This window comes from Pelophylax lessonae, assembly GCF_965119305.1.
Source record: "Pelophylax lessonae genome assembly, chromosome: 8".
Classification (NCBI taxonomy): Eukaryota; Metazoa; Chordata; class Amphibia; order Anura; family Ranidae; genus Pelophylax; species Pelophylax lessonae.
In genome coordinates, this window is record NC_138775.1 from 284,857,521 (window position 1) to 284,869,501 (window position 11,981).

Genomic DNA, 11,981 nt, shown 5'->3' on the forward strand with positions numbered 1-11,981 from the left:
CACAGGCGGATTGATATCGGATGCACTCTGCCTGTGAATGGAGGAGCCGTACACATGAAGCAGCGGCTTTGCTCTGTACTGCAGCCGCATGCATATTGTGTATGTGTGTAGTTCCGGATCGGTATCGGCAGATACACAATGCCAGATATCGGTATCAGGTCAAGAAAAGTCGGATCGGTGCACCCCTAACTTTTACCCCCCTTCCTGCCCAGGCCAATTTTCAGCTTTCAGCGCTGTCACAATTTAAATGACAATTGCACGGTCATGCAACACTGTCTCCATATGAAATTTTTTATCATTTTTTCACACAAATAGAACTTTCTCTATGGTGGTATTTAATCACCGCTGGGTTTTTCATTTTTTTTTTTCGCTAAATAAAAGTTCCAAAACTTTTGAAAAAAAATGCGCTTTTCTTTGTTTCTGTTATACAATTTTGCAAAGAAATATTCTTTCTTTAAAAATTTAGACCAAAATGTATTCTAGAAAAAATGGAATAGTCAAAAAAAAACTATTAGCAGCTCAATTCCTCAATTAATGCGTGATATACTGTGTGAAACGTAATTTTAAAAACACTCAGGTGTGATCGTACATAAACCCTATAACAGGTAATGAGGAAAATGCAAGTGAAAATAATACCTATTATTGTGTAAAATATACCATAATATTAAAAGTGCAACAGTTGGGAGTGAAAACTTAGTCCAAATAAATAAAGTGCAACAGCTTATAGTGCAAACAAAGTCCAAATGCTTAAAAAGTGCATCAGCATGTGTGGTGACAAGGTTGGGGCAGAGATGAGGGAGATGCAGCAGCTGCAGGAGAGGTGCAAGGGCCACATGAAATGGCCTGGAGGGCCGGATTCGGCCTGCGGGCCTTGTGTTTGACACCTGTGAGTTAGATGATTACATTATGTAATGAGCAAACATAAAGCAAAAAATTTAAATAGGAAGATTATGCAGGTTCCAAGCGTGACGTCCCACGTAACAAAAAAAAAAGGGGAGTCCAAAAGTAGCTTTCCGAGGTATCCTAAGGCAGTGATGGCGAACCTTTTTGAGCCCGAGTGCCCAAACTGCGACACAAAACCAACGTATATATTTCAAAGTGCCAACATCCATCGCCATGCATTACATCGCACATCTCCATCACAAAACTTCTAGTACATAATATGTATCGCCCTTCAGCTCACAACACTCTGTTGTCCGGCCACATCACATCAGTGAGCTACACATTATACATCGTCATGTAACTGATTGCACACCTCCCCATTCATCCCGCCCCTCCATACAGTTCATAGCACACTTTCCTTTTCATCGCACATCTGTTCCCCACTGTGCAACTCACCACCCCCTTTGATTTGGTACGGCAGTGGTGCAGTGAAACTCATGTAGCCCATCATGCTCCCTCTGCCCACACACCCATAGCACAGAACACGGTCACATGGTGCAGCTCATTACCAGCAGCTCCGGACTCATCTCTGGGCTTTCTGCCCAATGGAACGAAGTGGCTGCATTCGTCAACCCCCAGGCAAACAAACGCCCACTTCTCCTCCCGCGCTAGTCAATTGGCTGTTCATTCCCCCAGCCGAGGGAGGTGATTGGCCACCCAGTCAATTGGCTGTTCATCCCACGGCTGAGGGAGGTGATTGGCCGACACTGCTGCTGGCCTGTGAGTCGGTCCCGCAACGTTTTCTCCAAAGTGTTGTGCTTGGAGTCAAAGTGCTGTGGCTGATCTGGAGGAAGAAGGGCAGTGCCGGGCCATTGTGTGGAGCTTTTGTGTGCCCTGAGCTGCTCAGAAAACTATAGCTTGCGTGCCCACTGAGAGGGCTCTGTGTGCCAGCGGTGGCACGCGTGCCATGGGTTCGCCATCACTGTCCTAAGGGGTCATATGATGCCTGCATAGAATCTAACATCTAAATAAAAGCTTTTGTAATCGAGACTCTCCCTATTGGGGAGAATGCAATGTGAGAAAAAAAATTAAATAATATAGAAAACAAAATTTTATCAATATAATCATCCCGACCAGGACAATACCTGGTGGCCTGATGGGACACATGAATTGAATGCATAAGGCAATAACGGACTGAAGAAAAGAAAGGAAAATAAGGAAAGGAAAGGAGAAAAGAGAACAAGAGGAAAGGAAAAAGAGGAGAAGAATCCACGGGGTGAGGGAGAAGGAGCAGTAAATCAAGAGAAGCATGCTGTCAGACCAAGTATTCTGCTTCATTTCTTTGGTGAAAATAACCCAAATCAGTGTATATTATTTAGTCTGTAGGAAAGTTATAGAGTCCACATACTATGGAATATATCTGAAAATCAATCCTGATGTACTGATAGACTATCTCATTTCTTGAGACCAAAAAATGCCAGGACAGTACAAATTTCCCCCAAATGCCCCTTTATTTTAAAAAATAGACAGTCCAAAGTGTTTAGGCGTTTTTGAAGTAATTTTTTGTGTCAGTTTCTTTTGGAAAATTAGGAATTAAAAAAAATTCACAATTTTTTTTTTACATACAGTCACTAGTGCAGTACAGAGTTATCATATAACTGGTGTGGCGGTGATCAGGCACACTGACTGGTGACAGTTTCTAAAAAATAAATAAATAATAATGATTTTTTTGTTTTTTTGAATATTTTTTTCCTTTTATTTTTCCTTTTTTTTTTCTTTTTTTACAATTTGTTTTTGCATACTGTGACCAGAGCAACACAGGGTTACCATAGTTACACTGTACTACTCTGGGGAGGTGATCAGGATTTTTTTTTTTTTTTGCACACTGATTGCTTATATCACTGTTATAAACAACCATTTCTCTTTCTATCATGAACGGATACAGCTCCTGGTTCTTCTTAGCCATTGGGTTATACTGCCCCCTACAGGAGTAGGACACTAGGCAGGAAAAAGCTTGATTACGCCTATGGGCAGTCCCAGGGGGTATACTCCCACTTTCAGCTATAGGCACTCTTTTTCTTTATTGCCTAGTGAGGAGTAAGGACCTAGTTCCTTGCTGGGATCTCTGGTCCTGGCAATTTTTTCTTTTTAAATTTAATTTTTCCTCCATTTATTATTTTGTTCCTGTGAGAGCTAAATCAAGTGCCGGACTGGGTGACAAACGGGATAATATAGATCTCTAGGATCCCCCCCAGTCGGGCCAGGGAGCGCGTGCAGAACGCAGCTCGGCACTAGGTTGGCCGCGACATAGCCCCACTGGACAGGGGCTGGCCTGTGAGTTAAGCGTATTGCGAGGGTACATGCGAACTTGCTTCGGGCTGAGTCGCAGCATTTCCTCCTGGCCGACAGCACCCACATTACGATGGAGCAGTGTCCTGTCCGGAGCGGTGCCCATCCTGTTCTTGGTGTGCTAAGTAGCTGTCGCCCCTCTATCCCTGGAGGGTTTTGGGGTGGACATGGGCCCCTCCATGGGACGGTGGGACCCTCGGGTTCCCCTCCTTCCCCCCAGCCCCTCTAAACTTTCAGTGGTCACTGTGGGTCTTTCGGCCCCCCCTCCCTGGGTGAGGTTATGAGCTGGCTGTTGCCACATGCTCTCTAAGGGGGGCTGGTTGGAGTTGTTCCTGACCGGGCTGCTGACTAGGTTTTCCTGGTGCGCGATGGGGGTTGAGCAGGGTTCTCTGCCATCCTGGGAGTTGGTGAATAGGGCAGGGATGTCCTCTGGGCTACCTGCGGCGGTTGTTCGGCTGGGGGAGTGGATGATTTAACATCCACACCTCACACGGCTGGAGCTGGCTGAAAATTTAGGCAGCGGCTTTGCGGCCTACTCATTGGAAACTTTGTGAGGTGGTCCCTGTGAGTGTGGCTGAGACCACTGCCTCCCGTTTGGTCATCAGCCTTCCCCTCTGCTGACCCTGGGTGGTCGGCTCCGCTGGGGCTCCATCCAAGTTTCTGGGCGCCCACAAAAATGTAAGCCTACTAGGCCATTTGGCGGAGTGGGGCGCCTGCGTTAGGGGCGGCCCCAGTGCGTTTAGCTGAAGCCCCCGCTCGTCCTTTGGGCATCTGTCGGGCTGAGGATCCATGCACTTGCGGCTGGGCCTCCACAAAAATTTAGGCAGCGGCTTGTGGCTTGCTAGGCCATTTGGTCCGCTTGGCTTTTTAAGAGGTGGTGCTGTGGGGGGCATCATTTGTGAATGACAGTCTTGCCGCCATTGTGTGGGGCAACTGCCCCTTTTAGTGCTGCGGGACCATCAGTGTACCCTGCCTGTGCGTCCATGTCTAGGCGGGTGGCCCCTTTTAAGGGGGCTAATACCTATTATTCCCTCTATGGAGGGCGTCCCTCTTGTTTTTTTGCGGGGTCCTGTACGTGGTCTATTCGCAGGCCCCTGGTCGGCGTCCCCTTTGCGGGATTGCATTGGCGGCCTCCCCTGATGGTTATGTTTTCGGGGTGAGCTTGGTATATAGCAGCCCTACTGGGTCTGCGTCCACGCACCCTGAGTGCTCAGATAGTGAGGATGATTCTCTGCTCCTCTAGCCGCGCATGAAAAGGCACTGGTGAATGCACTGTTAGTGTCAGTGCGTGACACTTTGAAAATGGAGGTTGCGGCTGATGCTACATCGGAGGTGCCGGCCCCTTTTGACACCCACAGGCCCTCCAAAGTGGCGAGGGTTTTCCCTTTTCCGCTCACTTTGACAACATTGCCACAAAACAGTGGGGTTGTCCAAAACGTAGTGGTTCCTAAGCGCTTTTTGCTTGCGGTGTCCTTATGGGGGTGACTGCATTAAAGGTGGACGGTCCCACCTTTAGTGGACTCGCCGGTTTAAAGGTTAAATAAAGCTACCTTAATTCCAGGTGAGGAGTCTCCCCGGTCTTTAAAGATCTGGCTGTTAGGTGGGCAGAGACTCTGGCCCGCCATATGTTCATTGTGGCTGCTTCGGCACTTAGGCTGGTATTTACTATTGCCCTGGTGTCACAAACTCTGACCGAGTAGACTAAACTTTTATGCCAGGGCCTGGAGGGGAAACAACTTCTCCCTGTCTTTGGGAGTTCAGTTGGTTTCTAAACCTTCAGAAGTCTGCTTTGGTTCTGTCCACAAAAACTGGACTATCTGGGTCTGACTCGGAACTCTGCCTCAGCTGAGTGTTTCTTCCTCTGGAAAAACTCCAGACGTTGCAGGAGGCAATTCAGCTTCTGTTGTTCAACAGACGGTCATCCCTCCAGGCTTGCATGCGGGTGCTGGGCCTGATGGTGTCCACCCTCGAGGCTGTCTGTTTACACAGTTCCACACAAGATCTGTGCTAAAGGGATTCTGGTAAATGGGGACAGGATCCAGTCTCTAGAAGTGGCTTAGTTTTCCGGGAATTCGACAGGGAAAATCCTTTCTCCCACTGTACTGGACGGTTGTCACCACGGATTCCAGCCTGTCCATGTGGAAAGGCATCTTCAGCACAGACGATTAATGGCGATTAATGTACTGGAACTCCGAGCGATCAGACTTTGTCTGGCTCATTGGACAATTCGTCTTCAGGGGTGTACGGTACGAATTCATTCGGACGATGCCATGGCTGTGGTCTATATCAATCACCAATGGGGCACAAGAAGTGTCCTGGTGGCTCATTAAGTAGCTGGCATTCGAAGGTGGGATGACCGATCGTTCCAGCCTCTCAAACTTCGACTATGACTCCTGTGCAGGATCCAGGCAGAAGGGATTCCAGTCATTCTAGTGGCTCCGGACTGGCCTCGCTGGTCTTGGTATTGGTCGCCGATGCTCCTTGGGGACTTTCTCTCAGGGAGGATCTGCTGTCCCAAGGACCAATCTTCCATCCTGCATTACAGTCACTGGCTTTGACCACTTGGCTGTTGAACGCCAGGTGCTGAAGGATGGAGGTTTGTCTGAGTTGCTGTTAAAAGCCAGGAAATCTACTTCTAGGAAGATCTACCATTGTACGTGGAAGATGTACATTGCGTGGTGTGAGTCTCTCGGGGGTTCATCCTCGCTCCTTCTCAGTGGATCGGATCTTAACCTTCCTTCATGGGGGTTGAACAGAAATTTGCCTTGAGTACCCATCAAGGACCAGATATTGGTCTTTTTCCAACGATCTTTGGCCACACACTCCCTGGAGCGCACCTTTTTTTCAGGGTATCCGAAATTTGGTTCCTTCAGTGTGGGCTCTGTTGCCGCTCTGTAATCTTAATGTGGTGCTTTCAGCTCTACAGAAGCCTCCCTTCGAAAATTTTTGGGAGGTTTCCCTGCTTCACTGCCCCAGAAGGTGACCTTCTTTGGTGGCAATCATTCCTTCCTAAGGTGGTCATTGTGTGGCCTCCCCTGTGTCCCAGGCCTAAACATCCAAAGGAAATTGCCTTGCATGCCTTGGATGTGGTTCAGGCAAATAGGGTGTACATGACAGCTACGGAGTCTTTTAGGAAGTCAGACTCTCTATTTGTGCTCGCGGACAGACCTCACAAAGGGTTGTCCTCTTCCTTTGCGACCATTTCCAGATGGATCAGACGGGGGTTCAGGCCTATTGCATCAAGGGTCAGGTTCCTCCTTTCCCTGTCAAGGCGCACTCTACCAGGGAGCTTAGTGTCTCCTGGGCTTTCTGTCATCCAGCGTCAGTGTCGCAGGTTTGCAAGGCGGCCACCTGGTCGTCGGTGCACACTTTTACACAGTACTTTTGTATAGTGGATGTGTTGGCATATACAGATGCTTCTTTCGGCCGCAAGGTTTTGCTGGCTGCTGTTTAGAGGACCTGGTCCTCTTTGAGGGTGTATTGTTTTTTTCAGGTGAGCTCCAGTTGTTTATGGTTGAGCTCCATGTTACCTGATGGGCTATGGTTAGCCTTGGGAATTTGTTTCTGCTGTTTCCCACCCCTCATGTTTGACACTGCTTTGGAACGTCCCAATGGTTGAGAAGAATCAGGAGCTGTGTCCGTCAATGAACGAAAGAGAAAATGGGAGTTTCGAATGAATCAGTTCATTCAGTGTTTACTATTGTGATTAGCTGTGATTGGCCACAGCTAATCACATGGTACAGATGGGCTGTGATTTTCCATGTCTGTACCATGTGATCACTGTCACCAATCAAGCTAACACCAATGTTAAGAGGGCCCCCTTACAAACACAATAGTACACAATGAATGGAAGCCATCCATTGTGTAAAATTGTCATGTGATCCGCTGTGATTGATCACAGGGATCACATGGTACCGGCAGCGGGCCGCTACACTGATCTGCCACCTGCTGTGTTCAATAACACAGCAGGTGACAGATTGCGCCATTCTGGGGAGGACATCATATGATGTCCACCCAGATCTAGAGCAGTTTCGCCCAGCCATCATTTGACTATAGGCTGCGTGGGAACTGGTTAATGGAAACACAGGAAGTCGTACACCTTAAGGCTATACTGCTGCCTACAGGAGAATTGCATACAAAAAATAAAATGCAGGCCAGCCCAGGGTACTACCAGCATGCCTCTGTCCTTTGCTAGTGACCTAAGAAGATGGACATATTTTCATCGGCTCTGTTGTCTTAAAGACTAATCTATTTTTTGGTAGCACTTTTCTTCTTCAATTTTTTTTTTCTTCAATCAAGACTCTTCTTTACATTTCTGGAACTTTTTTTAATTGCAGCTATATGGCACAGTCATCCTCAGCCTGATTTTTCAAGTCTGTGCCTGGACCCTGCTTGACTGGACAATCAATGGTTAGCTTGGATGTGACCTGTGTTCCACTCTGAAAAAGTTAGCTGCAATGCACTTTCCAGTCCCAGAGCCACTGGCATTACCATAGGACTTGCCTTGTCTCTGAAGACTCATTTAGTGAGTGGGCCAGTTGGGCTCAGCATAGGGAGCTACTTCATTTGCATAGGTCTGTGGTGCCTTTATGCCCTTTTTCCACCATTTTATGCCAACTAAGATTTAACACTATGGGAATGAGCACTGACATCCTCCCCTGGATGAAGTGTTGTGTGTGCATGCTACCCTCTCTCTTTCTTACCATACAGCGTCAAGGAAGATTTTGCATGCAAAAGCCAATGGAACTTCAATCCATTCCTACTGCCCAATCACAGTGAATTTGGTCATCTCAGGCCATCCAACTCCTATCTGCAACTAGCTTTCCAGGTTTCTTAGAGTCCAGGATGCCTCTTACCTTTTTGCTTTACTGCCCCGTGGTAGAAACATGCCTGATTCTAGTCATGGAGGAAATGGCCCTCCTCTATTGGACGCCCCCAGCTGACTTTCCATTAATAGTTCTGGGCTGCTTGCAGCAGGCATGGAGTCTGCAGCCTGGAGTCATGTTGCCCTCCATTCTTGAAGTCAGTCCTCTTTAGCTGCGTCCATTGTGGCTGCATCCTTTGCCCTTTTGCTGAGGTCTGTGCCATGGTCATGCAAGACTTTATGTCCCTAAAATTCTACTTATTTTCTGACACTAATTGCAGAGGCCACAAGTGCACTCCACTTCAGATTCTATATCTGTTTTGCCCCCAACCTTAGTGTATTGTAAGCTGTTGACTTCAGAGACTCTGTCTGGTTCTGAGTTGCTCCAGTCCTTGACTGCTGAGCTTACCCCTGAGGGTAAGCTATCAATCTCAAATTGAAAGCGGCTGTTTTGGTTTATATTAATGCAGTCCACACTGAAACTAGAAGATCAGCGTCTTGCTTTTACCAGTGCTATCTTTAGCCTTGGGTCATTTAAAACTTCTAAGTCCTTGAAGGCTTTTCTTTTGCATCTTCCTCTATAACTACTTATTTATGTAGAGTGGATGCATCCTTATAAGTTATTTGTTCCTCCAAGTGCTTATTAGCATTGTAGCAATTTGGTGAGGATTAAGTTATTTGTTCCTCCAAGTGCTATTGGCATTGTAGCAATTTGGTGAGGATTTTGTGCAGAAGTGATCTGTTCTGTGGATTCGATCATCTCCTGCCTTAACCAGATGTCTAATATTCCAATACAGGACATACCTTCTTCAAGGACCCATCCAATAAGTGTTTGGAAACCTTTTCTAAGGTTCTGTTTTCACTACTGGCTCCTGTACTTCTCCTGATCCTGGTTTAACTTAACTTGACTTTTGTCAAACCATGTCTTAATGAAGTGGGGTGCACACTAGTAGAAAATCTGCCGAAAATTCCCGTCCGAGGTAAAATCGTACGATTTTCGCCTAGTGTGTGCACAACTTTCAGCAGCCGATGCCGACATTTTCAACGAAAAAAACAGAGGGACAAACACCAAAATTTTTATCGTCCATCCCCAGACGACCAATTTTCGTTTAATGTGTAGGCAGTACGTCTGTAAAAAATCGGATACGAAAGACCGCACATGATCAGAAGTTGCTGACAACTCGGAAGTCTAGGAACAAATGTCCCAAAAAAAAAAAAAAAATCGGACGAGAAATTTCGTGAACATTTATGCACTGTCAATCAACTAAAACGGTTATGAACGCTGAGCAAGAGAGAGAAAAATCGGAGGATATTTCGTTCCGATTTTCGTCAAGTGTGTACGGCCCTTTAATGATTACATTCCTTAAAAGAGATCTAACCTAATTAAAATTCAGCTGTGATGGCTTGCTGGAAGCCCCTTGTCTCATGTCCTGCATGTGTCTAATGTTATTACATTTGAGTAGGGCACTTTGGCTAATGTTTTTGACTGTAAAATCCTTGTGAAAAAAAGACGTCTGCCCAGCATGGTCTTTGAGTAGCAACATGTCTTCAGACTTCTCTTCAGACCGTCTCTTGATAATATTATTAGGGGGGTACTGGTGATAAGAGCAGCCATCTTCCTCAGTGGGAGAAAGCCTCAGGAACAGGCTACAAAGTTTTTTTTTTTTTTTTTTTCCTCTCTCGTAAGAATCTTCCCTTTCATTTCTCGCTCCCTTAATCTCATAAAGTCTTGTTGCGCTCTTGTGACATCCCAGTTGTGGGATACTTGGACATCCTGCTGTTGAGGAGACATTCAGCACAGTTCTGTTTTTTCTAAACTATTCAGTGACTCAGATGGGTCCTAAGACTTTAGAAATGGAGTATCTGGGTCTAGTCCTGGACACAGCTGTGTCTAGAAGGAGTGTTCCTTCTACAGGAAAAACTTCAGATGCTCTGATCTCACATTTGGACTCTCCAGTCCAGGAGTTGTCTGACTCTCCACTTTTGCATTAGAATCCTAGGGCTGATGGTAGTAGCCTCCTTTTCGGCAGTTCCATTTTTCAGGTTTCATTACAGACTTTTGCAACTCAACATTCTGTCGTCACGATCAGTGGCGGCTGGTGCTCAAAATTTTTTGGGGGGCGCAAACAGAAAAATGTAATAGGCATTGCTTTGCGGCAAAAAACACTGTAAAAAAAATGCGTGACATTGAGATCACAAAAGTGTGAAAGGGGCCTTCACTTATTAAGGTATAGCGTGCCCCCTTTCAATGCACAGAGACCAGAATGCCCCCTTTCAATGCAGTGACCAGCGTGCCCCCTTTCAATGCAGTGACCAGCGTGCCCCCTTTCAATGCAGTGACCAGCGTGCCCCCTTTCAATGCAGTGACCAGCGTGCCCCCTTTCAATGCAGACATGCCATCATGCCCCCTTTCAATGCAGAGATGCCATCATGCCCCCTTTCAATGCAGAGATGCCAGCATGCCCCCTTTTAATGCAGAGATGCCAGCATGCCCCCTTTCAATGCAGAGATGCCAGCATGCCCCATTTTAATGCAGAGATGCCAGCATGCCCCCTTTCAATGCAGAGATGCCAGCATGCCCCCTTTTAATGCAGAGATGCCATCATACCCCCTTTCAATGCAGAGATGCCAGCATGCCCCCTTTCAATGCAGAGATGCCATCATGCCCCCTTTCAATGCAGAGATGCTATCATGCCCCCTTTCAATGCAGAGATGCTATTATGCCCCCTTTCAATGCAGAGATGCCAACATACCCCCTTTCAATGCAGAGTGACCAATGTAAGCGTGTGTGTCCCCCCCCCCCCCCCGCGCGGCACTTACCTCACATCTGTGTCTGTCTCCTGCCTCGCCCTGCTCTTCTTACCGACATGGGTGATGACAGTGGCCAGCCTCTGGGTGAGCTCTGGGTGTCTAGCGGTGGCTCGCGGCTTCTTCAGTCCTCCCGGCATGGCGGCTTCTCTTCAGTCCTCCCGGCTCCTGCCTCCTCCCCAGCCAATGGCTTGGAGTTTGCCTTTCGGCCAATCAGGAAGCGCGTATCGGATGCGCTTCCTGATTGGCCAGGAGGAGGATCCGTGTGACAATAGCGAATTTTCATTCGCTATTGTCACACAATGGGTGGGGTCGGGGCGCACTGCTCTGCGCCCCGGGACCACCCATTGCATCGCCCTGTTAGAGCCTCTGGCTCTAATCAGGTGATGGAAAATACAGCCCCATTGAGCTCCATGTGTCCGGTGCCCCTGCAAGTAGATTATGGGGCCAGATGCATGGATGGGGGGGCGGCGCCCCTGCGCCCCCAACACACCGGCCGCCACTGGTCACAATACAAGTTAATCTTGAGCAGATCAATTAATTTGCCACAAATGACTAGATTTTCATTGGCCTGGTGGCTCAGGAATCTGACATTTTGAGTTAGGGAAGTCTTTTTTCTTGCCTTTTGGAGGTTCCTCACGACAGATTACTCCAGATTACAGTGTGCCAAAAGCTGTGAGGTGTGTCAAGATGTTGTCGGGCATATTGTAACCGGGCTTTTTTGTGGCATTGGCACACTAAAGGTTTCTTTCTCTGTCGCTCATTGACAGACGTAGTCCTCTTTGATTAATATCAAATTGGGTTATACTGCCCTCTACAGGAGTAGGACACTAGGCAGAAGAAAACGTTCTGGCCCCACCTTAGGGGCAGTCTCAGAGGGTATATCCTCTTCCTCTCTGCTACAGGAAATCAGTTTTTTTCTGTCTAGTCAGGAGTAAGGACCTAAGTTCCTTGCTGGGATCTTTGGTCCTGGCAAGATTCCTTTTAGAGAATTTTTTCTTTTTTAGGTAGCTTTTTTCTCCAGTTTTCCTGTGAGATCTTCAAGCAAATCACGCCGGATCTGGGCGACGGGCTGGAT